Genomic DNA, 13,513 nt, shown 5'->3' with positions numbered 1-13,513 from the left:
TTCTCTTCCCAGAAACCCAACCACGTATAGGGCTCATTATCTCTGTCTCACAGTTGGGCGCCTGAAGCACAGAGAGGTTAAGTCACTTGCCCAAGAATGCACTGCTGGGACGTGGCAGAGCAGGAATTTCATCCCAGGAATGTCTTTCTCCCGAGCCAGGGCTCTTTCTGTGACCCCAGGTTGCTCCCTTTGGAATTCCAGTCCCAAGAGTCATGAGTGATGGGGTGCTCAAGGAAGGAGCATGGAATTCTGTCTGGGTTGGGGAATTGAAGTTGACACCTGACTTGAGTTTCAAAGAGCAGTGTTTCAAAGAGCAATGATGAGTTGTCCAGGAAGGAAAGGAGCAGGCAAGGGCATTTCAGGCCAAGAGATCAGCATGTGCAAAACAGAGTTCAGAAACACATGCTGTGTCCACAGCTGTGCAGTGTGGCTTGCATGTCAGCTGCATGAGGTATGTGTACGTGCGAGGAGTGGGGCACAATTCGGGAATGGTGGGTTGGGGCTAGATTGTGAGGGTAGAGATGGCCACATCCAACTCGTAAATAGACCTCGCTTGACGCTGGCAGTGGCTTAAAAAAATTAGTTGCCATTAAATTTTAAGTGTGTGTGGGAGAAGGCAGGGGGAGATTTCACACAGGAAAAACAGATGTGCAGCTTTCTTCAGAGGATCTGGCAACCCTGGACTTGCGTTTCTGCTGTTCCTTGTGGAGCGTGGTCACCACAGCCCCCATCCCACCGATGACACATTCACACACTTGCCCAGTGCATGAGACCTTGAACTCACCCACTAAAGGAGTTTAAGCATCATTTCTTTAGGTAACTGAAAGGTTTCAAGCAGGAGAGTGATTATCTTCAAAAAGCTCCTGCTGCCTGTGAGGGGGCTGGGAGGCAGGGTGAGGCAGGGAGACCCCCCCCAAATGACTGTCCTTGTCATTTGCTCAGCATTGCTGGATGCCTTATTCACTCCTTGTATCAACCCTGCAAGGCCAGGTTAGCAGATGAGGAGATAGAAGCTCGAAAAGCAGATGCCATGAAAGGAAGAATGGAGAGATTGGACCACATAAAAATGTAAAACTTTTATATGATCAGGGAAACCATTCCCAAGGTTCAAAGACAAGCCACAGACCAGGAGGAAAAGTCTTTAAAACATACACCCCTGATAAAGAATAGTATCCAGAGTGCAAGGAGGTCTGCAAATCAGTAAGAAAAGATAAGCAGTCTAGGAGGATGTAATGGATGCAAGCAGGAAGTTACTAGATGAAGAAACACAAATGACCAGAAAGTGAATGAAAAGATGGTCAACCTCACCACCTCAGGGGATGATTCTGTTAGCATTAGGAAAATGCTCATAGAAACCGCAGCACAATATCAATGTTGAGGGGAAATGAAAAAATGAGTAGTGTCTACTGTTGGTGAGACCATGGGGGAGCAGAGACTGACGTATGCAACAAGCGGGTAGGGTCATTTTGGGGGCCAGTTTGACTGTTACCTGTCAATATGGAAAGTGCTCATGTCCTTTGAGCCAGCCATCCTTTTTCTAAGTTTTCTCGAGACAAATCTAACATAGATGCATAAAGCAAAGTGGATAAGGATGTTCATTGCAGTGTTAATGAAGAAAACCAAAGGGCATAAACCAGCTGTCCATCAACAGGGGACTGGCGTGAGAACTCAAGGGTCACATGGTTCAGATAAAAAAAAACAAAAAACACCTCGAAACATCAGCCAAGAGTCATTCTCCAGCGTCTGTCTTCTGTTTGCCAAGTCCCCGCCTCTCTCACAGGAGGTAACCACCATCATCTGTCGCTAGCGTATTCCTCTAGAAGTTTCTTCTATGCATAATAAGCAACTGTACATTCCTATTCTTTCCCCTTGTTTTACACAAGTGGTGGCCTGCTACCATGCATTTCTGCACTTTGCTCTTTTATTAGGAGATATATTGGACACAAAGAAGAGTGACTCAAACATTGGTACTTTTAAAAGATCAACATAAAGCGATCACTGATACATCCGACTGGGGATGAGAGATAGATCACTCCCAGCCCCGAGGCCACGAGGCTTTCCAAAATGGCTGTTCTGACTTACGCTCCCTTAGGGAATGTGTGTGATTTTACAAAAAAGATAAAGATTTGAGGTGGTTTTTCTTGTTCAGGGTCCCCCAAGCTAGATAGGTAGTGGCTTTGGTTTGGCCTCAGGCCTGTCTGTCCAGCAGGGTGGAGGCTGAAGCCCCAAGCAGAGGGAAGCAGGCAGCGGAATAGGCCAGACATGGCAGAGGACCGTGCGGGGGACCTGGCCGACCTGGTGACGCTCAGGGTTTCCTGACAGGGATTCCTCAGGGCCTGGGGGGTTACGCCGGTATCTTTCACTGCTCTGGGGGATGTGCAGGAATGCGTTTTAGGGCGCTGAGTGAGAGGGGCCTGCTGAGAGACCCCAGTCCTGGAGGCATCTGGCTGCGTAGCCCTGGGAGCTGGCAGCCCCGTTGGGGAGCCCCATGGGGGTGCCCTTCAAACAACCATTCTTTTCAACCAAATAAACAAATTCTTCACCTCTCCCCTCCAGCAAGGGTAATTTATCCTAGGGTGAAAAATGAATTCTCCCAGGAGGGTCTGCTGCCAGAGGCCCTGGAGCCATGAATTTACTGTCTGCCTTCTGTCCTGATGGAACTGGGTCTCGAGATTTACGTCTGGGGTTTATGGGCAGCTGGCTCTGGGTTGGCAGGAGTCCTGGAGGGCAGCTGTATTTTATAGTGAGGCTGGGCCCTAGGAGGGTGTAAATCACTGTGGCCTCCCGGCCTCCCAAGAGAGGCCACCTCCTTCAAGTGGCTGGGGAGGGGCTGGGGGAGGGGTGATACCTGGGGACAGCAGGAAGGACCCCCTTCAGAGATTACCTGGTCCAGCTCTCCCGGGTTCTTAGTGGAGGGGTCAGATTCTGGTCTGAGTGATTTACTTTTTGCGGTTGTTTTGTTTCTTTCAAATGTAAACCAGCCTGAACCCCCCTCCAAACTGCTCTCGAGTGAGCATCAACAATTTGCTGGGACGATTTGCTGCCTGAGCCCTCGGTGACCTCTGCCCTGCAGGAGCTCACAGGTTCAGCTAGTGGTCCCCATAGCGGGGTGTGGCTGCCACACCCGGGACATCTCTTGAGGAGGAAGATGGAGAAAATATTAAGAGTTTTGCTTTACGTTTATGTTTTATCACAATTTAATTTTTTCTGTGTCTGTGTGTATCGTACGATGTGATACACACATATAGTGAAACATGGGTATTACATACATAATATGCATATGTTACTGCAGAAGAATGTACATTTTCTGTAGATGGGAGTGCAAGATCAAAAGGGTTGGAGACCACTCCCTGTCTACCTGATGGGAGTGTGGCAGTAGGGAGGACCCTGGCTGGGGTCTCCCTTGCTTGGAGGGCAGAGGGCACCAGCATTTACTGAGCATCTGCTAAGTGCTGGACATGGGCACACCACTTCTCTAGAGGCCTGGATCCTATAGCAACAATGGGAGGCAAAGATGGTTAACCCCATTCTACAGACCAGGAGACTGAGGCCCAGAAGGGAGAAGGCCCCACTTGGTCCCTGAGCTGGGACTGGCCTCCTGTTGACCAGTTTCCTGGTTCTTCCTTTGTCTATATTTCCAAAAAAGAAATCTTGTAAAATGTTTTTTGGGCATTCAAACTATTTAAAATAATTAAACACAGCGATATCAATTTAAAAAAAGATATTGCAGAGCCCCCCACCCCGTGCAGCACTGGTAAGTGCACACTCCTCTGCCGTCTTGCTGTCATTAAAAAAATAATAATAAGAGTATCGTTTTAAATTAAGTTACTTTCTCCCTGATTAAGCATGCAATTATTGTTAAATGTAGACCATTTTGAAAAGAAGGATAAAGACCAAGAAGAAAACTAAAATCATCCTCCATTAACTCATTATCCAGGGACGCTTTGGTGCATTTCCTTCCAGTCTTTTTTCCACTGTCTATTTTTGTTTCGATCATATGACATATACCATTTTATGTTTTGCTTTTTCTTCACTTAACTTTATAGGGTCACCATCTCCCTGGATTATTCTAGCTGCAGAATGCCCATCACGTGGCTGTATGGGGCGTAGTTTATTTACCTGCTCCTCTCCCCTGCAAGTTGGATAACAAAGTTGTTTCCAGCATTTTGCTGAGGCGCAGTGAGACTCAGCTTACTTGTGGTTGTCATCAGCCTGTAAGGCAGTTCCACTTGGGCTTTTTCCTCTGCAGATGTTATTTCTCACGCTTGTCACTTTTAATGGCTACATAATCTCCTGGAGTGTTGCTATTCCTCATGTTCTAGACCATTTCTCCCTCTCTGTATCCCATGAGGTCTCCCTGCTCCCTCTGGGAAGCCACCCCCTCCCCTGAGCACCTTGGATTCAGGGAACTAACCTTGGGGGGGTGGGGGCAGGGAAGGGGCTGTCGTCATCTTTCAGGACCCCAGGCATTTGCTGCCTCCCTCCTGCCTGTGTCCTGGCCCCGGCACCAGACCCCGTGTGGGCTGATTCCTTCCTTCCCTGCTTTCATTCATTCTTCAGTTGTCTAACCACAACCTGTTAGGTGCTAGTCACTGCTCTAGGTGCTGGGGCTACAGCAGCGAACGAGACAGTCTTCGTCCTTACGGAGCAGGGGCGCTGGGCCATGAATAGGTGAGCAAATAAATAAGAGTTCACAGAAGCAAAGGAAGACAAGGAAATGGGATGAGATGATAAAAGGTGACGAGGTGGTCAAGGAGGGCCTTCTGGAGGAGATGACATTTGTGCTGGGACCAGCCAAGGGAAGACCTGGGAGAGAAGCTCTGCAGGCAGAGGAAAGAGCAGGGAGAGGCCCTGAGGCAGGAATGTGCCTGGTGTGTTTGAGGAATGGAGGCCAGCGTGCAGGAGAGTGGAGCGGGGTGAGGCCAGAGGGCTCAGAAGGGCCCCGCAGGCCGAGGGGAGGAGTCTGGATTTCTTCAGAGAGTCCTGGGAAGCCTTTGCAGGGCCTGGCCCACATTATGTGCCCAGTTGAACAACTGCTGTTACTGTTGTTCCCTCCTTGTGAAGGAGTCGGAGGGCTGAGACTTGCTCAATGCACAGTGCACCAGGGTTGCCGTCTGGCCTCCTTCGAGTTTGACCTGTTTCCTTCCTGCTGCATCTCACACCTGTTCTCTCTGACAGCGGCCCTAGGACAAGCTGGCTCTGCGCGTCTGCAGCTCCCCACCCCCTAACTCCCTCGGCCCAGGAACTGGGGACCCCGTGGGCCTGTGTTTGCTCTGAACTGTCCCTCTGTGTGAACTGGGCTGATTCTGCCTCCTGGGGCTTTCAGGGGGCTGTGCTGGCACCTAGTGGGGGCTCACTAACGTCAGCTGTGAAGATACTAAATCAAACATCTTAAAAAATTATTTTTTAGGGCTTCCCTGGTGGCGCAGTGGTTGAGAGTCCGCCTGCCGATGCAGGGGACACGGGTTCGAGCCCCGGTCCGGGAAGATCCCACATGCCACGGAGCGGCTGGGCGCGTGAGCCATGGCCGCTGAGCCTGCGCGTCCGGAGCCTGTGCTCCGCAACGGGAGAGGCCACAACAGTGAGAGGCCCGCGTACCGCAAAAAAAAAAAAATATATATATATATTTTATCTAGAAATCTCTATACTGTCTGTGAGGGTATGTGTGAGTGCCCTGCAGCAGCCCTGGCCCTGTGGGCACCCTGGAGGGAGGTGGCAGGTGGCCACTTGGGGAAAATAAAAAGCAATTGCATTGGATTCTGCACTTAGTTTAATGAAAAGGGCCTGCAGGCAGGCAGAGGCAGAGGCAGTGAGGCAGAGCTTGCGGGTTGCGGGCAGGAGTGATTCTGGAGAGATTTATGGCGCTTCATAAAACATTCAGATCCAGGCTGAGCTTGGATGGTGCTGGGCTCAGTGCCCTGGGCTGTCTCCGCAGCCTGGGAGGCAGATGGTCTGAGACTCCCCATGGCTGTGATTGCTGTGTGGCCCTGGGCAAGTCACAGCCCGTCTCTGGGCTCTGGAGCACCATCAGGCATTCTGGGTTCCCTCCTGCCCCTCTGTCCTTGGCCCCAGCCTGCTGCCTGCCTCCACCAGGCCTACGAGGCTTTCCATATCCATGAGATCCTCTTCCCCACGGCCTGTGCCCTCCCCAACCCAGTTGTTTTTCCATTTTACAGAGGAGAACACTGAGGCTCTGAGAGGTTCACTGATGTGCCCAGAGCTGTACAGCAAGTCTGGGGCAGGTGTGGGGGGTTGTGTGGCCCCTTTAAGTGTGGGAAGTCAGGAACCTCCGTGGTGTGCTTGAAGGCCACTCAGGTTTTCAACGGTGGGGGTGGGGGGCGCGATTTGCCTTTCCCCCATGTGAAGTCTGTCCTATTGTGTTTCATTTTCCCATTCAACAGAGAAGGGCCAGGAGAGTTAAGGGATCAGGCTGGACCCCACAGCAACTAGCAACAGAACTAGAATATAATTGCCTCCTGGTCCAGCCTTTCTCCCCAGTACAATGCAGAAGTCTTTCAGCCTCCCCTGTCTTGAGCTCAGCTCCTCCACTCATTTGCTGTGTCACCCTGGGCAAGTGACCTGACCTCTCTGAGCCTCCATGTCTTCATCTTTAAAATGAGGATTACAGTATGCCCACCTCCTAGGCTTGATGGGAGGATCAGCTATTGGCAAATGGCCTAGAATAGTACCCGATATCAATTTCTTTTCAGAAAAATTGTAATTCTAGGGCTGTTCAAACTCTGGAGAAAAATCTTACTAGAAAGGAGCCCCTTCTTTACAGGACCTGGGCTTTGCTGGTGTGGCCCCTCCCGAGGCAGAGGAGGAGGGAGGGAACTTAATGTGGGCTGGTGGTTGCAGATGGCAAGCAGCTAATTTATTTACTTCTTCCTAATAAATATGCACGACACATACATAAAACATCTCACTTGTACCGTTCCACCCAGATCCCGGCAGACAGCGACAGTAGGCAGCGTCGCTCTGAGGCAGGCTCTGTGTGTGTGTGGAGTCTAGCAAGGGGGCTAATGAGCTGATTGTTCCTGCTTTAACCTAATTTCTTGCCATGTATCCAGCAGCGCTCAGAATTCCCAGTTCAGGAAGTGCTGGGCATCCCCTCCAGGCTTCCCAGCTAAGCTCAGGTTAAGGAAGGCCCCAACACCTCTTGCTCCCCTCTGAACTGGGCCAGACTGACCTGGGAGGGGGTGAGCTCCCCGTCAAGGCTGGTGGGGTTTGGGCTGGGGGACTCCCGGGGCATCTCTGGAGATGCTTTGGCCACTCTGGTGGGCCGAGTTTTTGCATACTTGACCTGTTTCTGGTTCGTGCACTGGCGTCTTGACGGGCCCCAGCCTCACACTCTCCCCGCTGCATTCACTTCTTCTGTTCCCCTCACCCAGCTCATCTGGGAGCCAGGAAGTCCAGTTATAAGACAGGATAACAATTCAGGGAACTGCCACCTCCCAGAGCTGAAAGAAACGTGGAGAGGGGCAGGGGGCAGGGGCAGCCTGCAGACTCAGAAGGACTGGGATTCCCCTCACTCCTTCTGAGACCTTGGACAAATTACCCGACTCCTCTGAGTCTCAGTGTCTTCACCTGTGAAATGGGCAGTGTTGGTATTTACCTGACAGGTTTGTCATGAGACTTGTTCATTTGTTTGTTCGACAAATGTTTGCTGAGCAACTGATATGTGAAGACACTGCCTCAGGCCCTGCGGGTACAGTGTGAATAAGACAGACAGGACCTTGCCCAATGGATCTTACGTCCTAGTGTGCGAGCCAGCCAAGCGCCTTGTCAACAAATGGATGTCCACTCTAGTGACAGGCCGTGAAATGAGAATGTAGCCAAGGCAGGGTGTTCAGGGAGTGGAGACCCCCCTCAGCTGTGGTCCTCAGGAAGGCTGCTCTGAGGAGGTGATGGTCAAGCACACACTTGGATGATGAGAAGGAGCCCACTCTGCAGGGAATTGCACAGGCAGAGGGAATAGCCAGTGCAGTGGCCCTGAGGTGCGGACAGGTCTGCATGTTCTGGGAAGGCCAGGGCTGCACAGGCACATGAGGCGAAGCAAGTGACACCTCTGGCATAGGGCCTGGCACAGGGCAAATACTTGTTGGTCCTCTTCCTCCTTCCCCGGCCCTCCTGCTTTCTTGCTCTCCCTGGCCTGTGCTTGAGTCCTTCATGTAATCAAGGTGTGAGGGTCAGAGATTCCTAAAATATCTAAGCTTTGCAACTTGACCTCTTTTAGACTCATCCTGAATAAGCCTGAGTCTCTTGAATGGCCTGTGGTCTCTCTCTGTGCCCACCTTGCAGTCATATGTATCATGTATTGCCAGCAGACAAAGGACTCATCCAGAATATATAAAGAGCTCTTATAAATCAACAAGAAAAGGACAGACAACCTAATAGCAAATTGGCCAAGAGACCTGAACAGGCACTTCACAAAGGAGATCCAAATGATCAGTAAATGTGTGAAAAGGTGCTCAGCAGCATCTCACAGAGGGAAATGGGAATTAAACCACAGAGAGGTACCCATCAGAGGGCCCATGTTGAAAAGGCTGAAACTGCTGAGTGTCTGTGTGGAGGTGGAGCAGTGGGACCATCATGCACTGAGGGTGGGAGTGGAAACGTCACTTTACTGCAGGTTCCCTGGAGAGAGGAAGTGCAGGTATATCACACCCACAGCAACACGGGATAAATTCACCAACTGCTGTCCCCTGTCTCCCAGCCTGTCCCCCTGGCAGCCCGGTGCTGGGTCTCTTTTCCCACTCCTCCCTCCTCAGCCTTCCCTTGGCCGCTCTGCTTATCAGCTCTGCTTCAGGCTTGCACACATCAGGGTCCAAAACAAACCAGGCCCTCTCAGCTGAGCCATGGCCACCTGCTCACTCTCAAGCCTGCAGAGGAGGCAGTATCAGGCAGGAAGCTTTGGGTTATAAGTGACAGAAACCCAACCCCAACTGGCACAAGCAAGAAAGAGAACTTACATGCTCATAACAGCTTCAGGAGGGGCTGAATCCAGGGGCTCAAAGGATGACATCAGAGCTCTGTCTCTCTACTCCCTGTCTTTCTTTCTCCGTGCTGATGGCTTTGCTCCAGACTCATACCATTCTCCATTCCGGTGGAAAAAGAATCACAGATGGCTCCAGCAAAAGTTCTGGGGCCGTCCCCCACTGGACAGTGTTGGGTCACATGTCTTTTCCTCAGCCAGTCACTGTGGCCTGGAGAATGAACTGCTCTGACCGGCTACACCTGGCTATGCCCGCCTTGGAGGCAAGGTCAGCCCCATGAACTGCATGGACAGAGGGTGGGGGAGGGCATCTCCCCAGAGCAAAATTAGAGTGTTGTTACCAGAAGACCAGAGTCTAGATGTTGGATGAACAGAAACAACTGACATCCACGGTGGAGGCCTCAGTTCATTTGGATGAGGAGAGTGGGCTCGGAGTGTATTAGTTCCAGAGAAACAGAATGGATAAGAGATCTATCTATTTATATATTTATCAGAAAAGCAATTTATTGTAAAGAATTGGCTGACATGATGGTGGAGTTGGCATACAGAAATCCATAGGGCAGCTCAGGCAGGCTGGAGACTCAGGCAGGGTTTCTATGCTGTACTCTTTAGGCAGAATTCTTCTGGGGGGAACCTCGGTCTTTGATTTTAAGATGTTCAATTGATGGGGTGAGGCCCACCCACATAATGGAGGGTCATCTGCTTCACTCAGACTCAGGTGATTGTAAATGTCAATCACATCTACAAAATATCTTGACAGCAATGTCTAGACTGGGGTTTGACCAAACGGCTGGGTACCATAGCCCAGTCAAGTTGACACATGAAGTGAACCATCACAGAGCAACAAAGGTGCTGATTTAAATAAGCACCATGTGGCAATGTAAAGATGTATTTGTCCCCTTCTCACCTGAGGCTGGGAGAAACCACTGAGGGAAGGTCAGGAGAGGCCACATGACCTCAGCAGAAGGAGAAGGGAGGAGAACCTTTTGGGGCCACTGGGAATTGCGTGTGGTTTTCATTCCCTGCTCATTAACAGGTGTTGGTTCACATCTGCTCTGGGTTCTGGGGTGCAGGGGTGGCCAGACCAGCTCTGTCCTGCAGGGTCCTCCAGCTGGCAGGGGACGCAGTTCACCCTATGAAGTCCCCCAGGCTGCTCGGGAAGCAGCTCCTGCATCGGCATAAAGTCCCATGGTGGGGTCAGCAGCTCTCTGAGTGCCCTGACGTGAGGTGGTTTAGCCATCAGCCGCTATGCTGGAGGAAAGGGGGATGCTGTGACACTGACAGGAGAATTACGGTAATTAGTGGCAGAGGAGACCGGTATGCATGCGATGGACAGGCCTGCCTCACTGCCCAGAGGAATGGTGTGGAAGAGCTTCTGGCCACCTGTGCCACTGTGGAGCTGGGAGCCTCTGGGGAGGTGCTCCCTCTCTGTGCTGGTCTCCCGGTTTAGATGAGGGCTGACTGCATGCCTGGTGTTCAGCCCAGAGCCAGGAGCTCTGTTCACCTTGACCCAGAGGAATGTTCCAGAAACTGAGACTCAGGAAGAGAAACTGCTTTGCCCCAGGTGGCATAGCAGGTTGGTGAAGGCGGGAGGCTGGATTCCAGTCCATGTCAGCCTGATCCCAGAGCTGTGGCATTGTCACCTTCATGGGGGAATCCCAACGCAGCCACCACCCTGGGCTCCTTTTCTGGTACCACCCGAAGAAATGCCCCCAGTCCCTCCCACCTGTAGAGTTGATTGCAGGGTGACAAAGTGCAGCCTGTCCACTGTCACGTGATATCCGGTCACAGACCGGCCCAGGAAAGTTTGCAAGAAGGTTGTCTCGGGAACCTTCTTAAAATTAACTGTATTGAGGTATAACTTACATACAGTAAAATGTACTCATTTTCAGTGTACAGTTGGAAAGTTTTGACAGTTGTATACACCTGCATAACCACTGCCCCAATCCATGCATAATTAGAGTGTTCCCATCACCCACCAAAGCTATCTTGTGCCCCTCCTTTTCCTGCCTCTCCCTGGCAAGCACCCATTTGCTGTTCATCAGTATAAATTTGATTTGTCTTTAAAAAAAAATATTTATTTATTTAGGCTGCACCGGGTCTTAGTTGCAGCACATGGACTCTTAGTTGTGTATGCGGACTTCTAGTTGCGGCATGCATGCGGGCTCTAGTTCCCCAATCAGGGATCGAACCCCAGCCCCCTGCATTGGGAGCACGGAGTCTTATCCACTGGACCACCAGGGAAGTCCCGATTTGTCTTTTTTAGAGTTTCGTAGACATGGGATCATACGTGTATAGTTTTTGCACATTCAGCATGTCTTGAGATCCCCACATGCTGCTTTGTCTCAGTATCTCGTTCTTTTTCTTGCCGAGTGTATCCAAGGACTGTCTTTATTCAGTCTCTTTTTCGTGGGCATTTGGGTGGTTCCTGGTCTTGGGTTGCTGTGACTTAAGCTGCCAGGTGCCCTTATAGAAAAGGGTTTGTGTGAACACATGTTTCCATCTCTGTTGGCTAAATACGCAGGAGTGGGATTATGGGGTTGCAGGCCAAGTGTATGTTTAACTTATAAGAAGCAGACCCATTTTATGGATGAAGAAATCGAGGGTCAGAGAGAGAAAGCAGCTGACGTGGCTCACCCAATGCGAGACAATCCAGCCCAGGGCTCTCTTACCTCATCATTGACTCACCCAATAAATAAGAAAGAAAAAAACCCTTTCATTCATAATGTTTATTAGCACCTATGTATACACCATTTATTTCACTTAATGCTCACAACAGTTCCCGTGAGACCAATCATAGTATTATGCCCATTTCCCAGATGAAGAATGGAGGCCCAGAGAGGTGACGGTGTGGCTGAGACTCAAACTCAGATCTCTAGGCCCTTGGTCTTTCATTGCACCAACTAGAGAAGCAGAGAACACAAGACCCCACTGCCCAGCCCATTGCCAGTTGATCACTGCAGTCTTTCCTGCTGACTCAGCCTCGGAGGCTTTTTTAACACAGCTCCACGCAGCCACTCATGCTGGATCGGGAAGGCAGGCAAGAGAAGAGCTACCACAACCAGCCCTGGCCCTGGCCCATCTCAGAGTCCAGGTCTGCCCGGCAGAAGGGCCCTCCCCAGCCAAAGGCTGAGCCAGAAAGGACTCCAAGCTCAGAACCTCTTCGCCCCACAGCCTGGGGCGAGGAGGGGGCTGTTGCTCTGAAGCCAGAGCTGTGCGGGTCTGCACCTTCCCAGCCAGGCCAACTGGGTGGGGGCTGGAGAGGGCGTCCAGGCAGAGGGGCCTGTTACGTGCTTCACATGAGGCCCAGGTCTGACATGCGCCCTGCAAGCTGGATGTTTATCTCCCATTCTCAGATGAGGCAGCTGAGATCTGAGGCCTAGAAACCGAGAAGAGACAGACTCAAAGCCAGGCCTGCCTGGCCCAGCGCCCAAGCTCCCTCTGCCACATCCACAGTCCTCCTTTTGCTGGGACTTCCCTGGCTCCAGGCCAAGGGCTGGACCTGGTTTTATTTATTTATTTATTATTTATTTATTTTTTTATTATTAATTAATTTTATTTTTGGCTGCGTCGGGGCTTCGCTGCTGCACGCGGGCTCTCTCCAGTTGCGGTGAGTGAGGGCTACTCTTTGTCGTCGTGCGTGGGCTTCTCATTGTGGTGGCTTCTCCCGTGGCAGAGCATGGGCTCCAGGTGCGCACACTTCAGCAGTTGTGGTTCGTGGGCTCCAGAGCGCAGGCTCAGTAGTTGTGGTGCCCGGGCTTAGTTGCTCTGAGGCATGTGGGATCTTCCCGGACCAGGGCTCGAACCCATGTCCCCTGCATGGCAGGCAGGTTCTTTAACCACTGCGCCACCAGGGAAGCCGTGGACCTGGTTTTACTTGGACCTGGGATGTTGTTAGCTGGTCAGTATCTGCCCAGAGGTCCTCCCTGCTGGGATACAATCCGAGTGACCTTGATTCTTACCTTGATAAAACTTTACTGAGAAGTGGGATGAGCAAACTCTGAGCTGAGTGTCAAGAAGGGAAGGGCCTCCCAGGCAGGACCACAGCCTGGAGGTGGGGCTGTTCAGACTGGGGCTAGAGAGGAAGCAGGGCAGTGTGGGCTGCTGGTTTGGACTCTGCTGAGCTGTCAGGAGCTAAACTGTCATTTCACGGGTCTCCCTCCCCCTCTTTGTCTCTGTCTCTGTGTCTTTCTCTCTCTTCCTGGCATCCTCTACCTGTGGTCTCTGTCTGGGTCTGGACCTCTCTCTCTGTCTTCAGAGTCCTTTTCTTTTTCTGGTTTGCAAGCATGTTTCCACTTGTCACAGATTCCCTAAGAAGGAATCACGGACCATTTGTCTCCAATCCAATCTGTCATGAACATCACCAGTAGAAATAACCAACACAAAATAAAACTGACATTGGCTAAAACCGTGCACAGTAAAAATAGTTATTGATCTAGAAATTAACAGAAGATTCAAATCTCCATGCCAACATTAAGATCTGCAAAAATCTGATCCGAGAGAACTGAAATTGACAGA

The sequence above is a fragment of the Lagenorhynchus albirostris genome, chromosome 10, assembly GCF_949774975.1.
Source record: "Lagenorhynchus albirostris chromosome 10, mLagAlb1.1, whole genome shotgun sequence".
Classification (NCBI taxonomy): Eukaryota; Metazoa; Chordata; class Mammalia; order Artiodactyla; family Delphinidae; genus Lagenorhynchus; species Lagenorhynchus albirostris.
The sequence above is the reverse complement of the archived record's forward strand: the minus strand, read 5'-3'. Positions refer to the sequence as shown.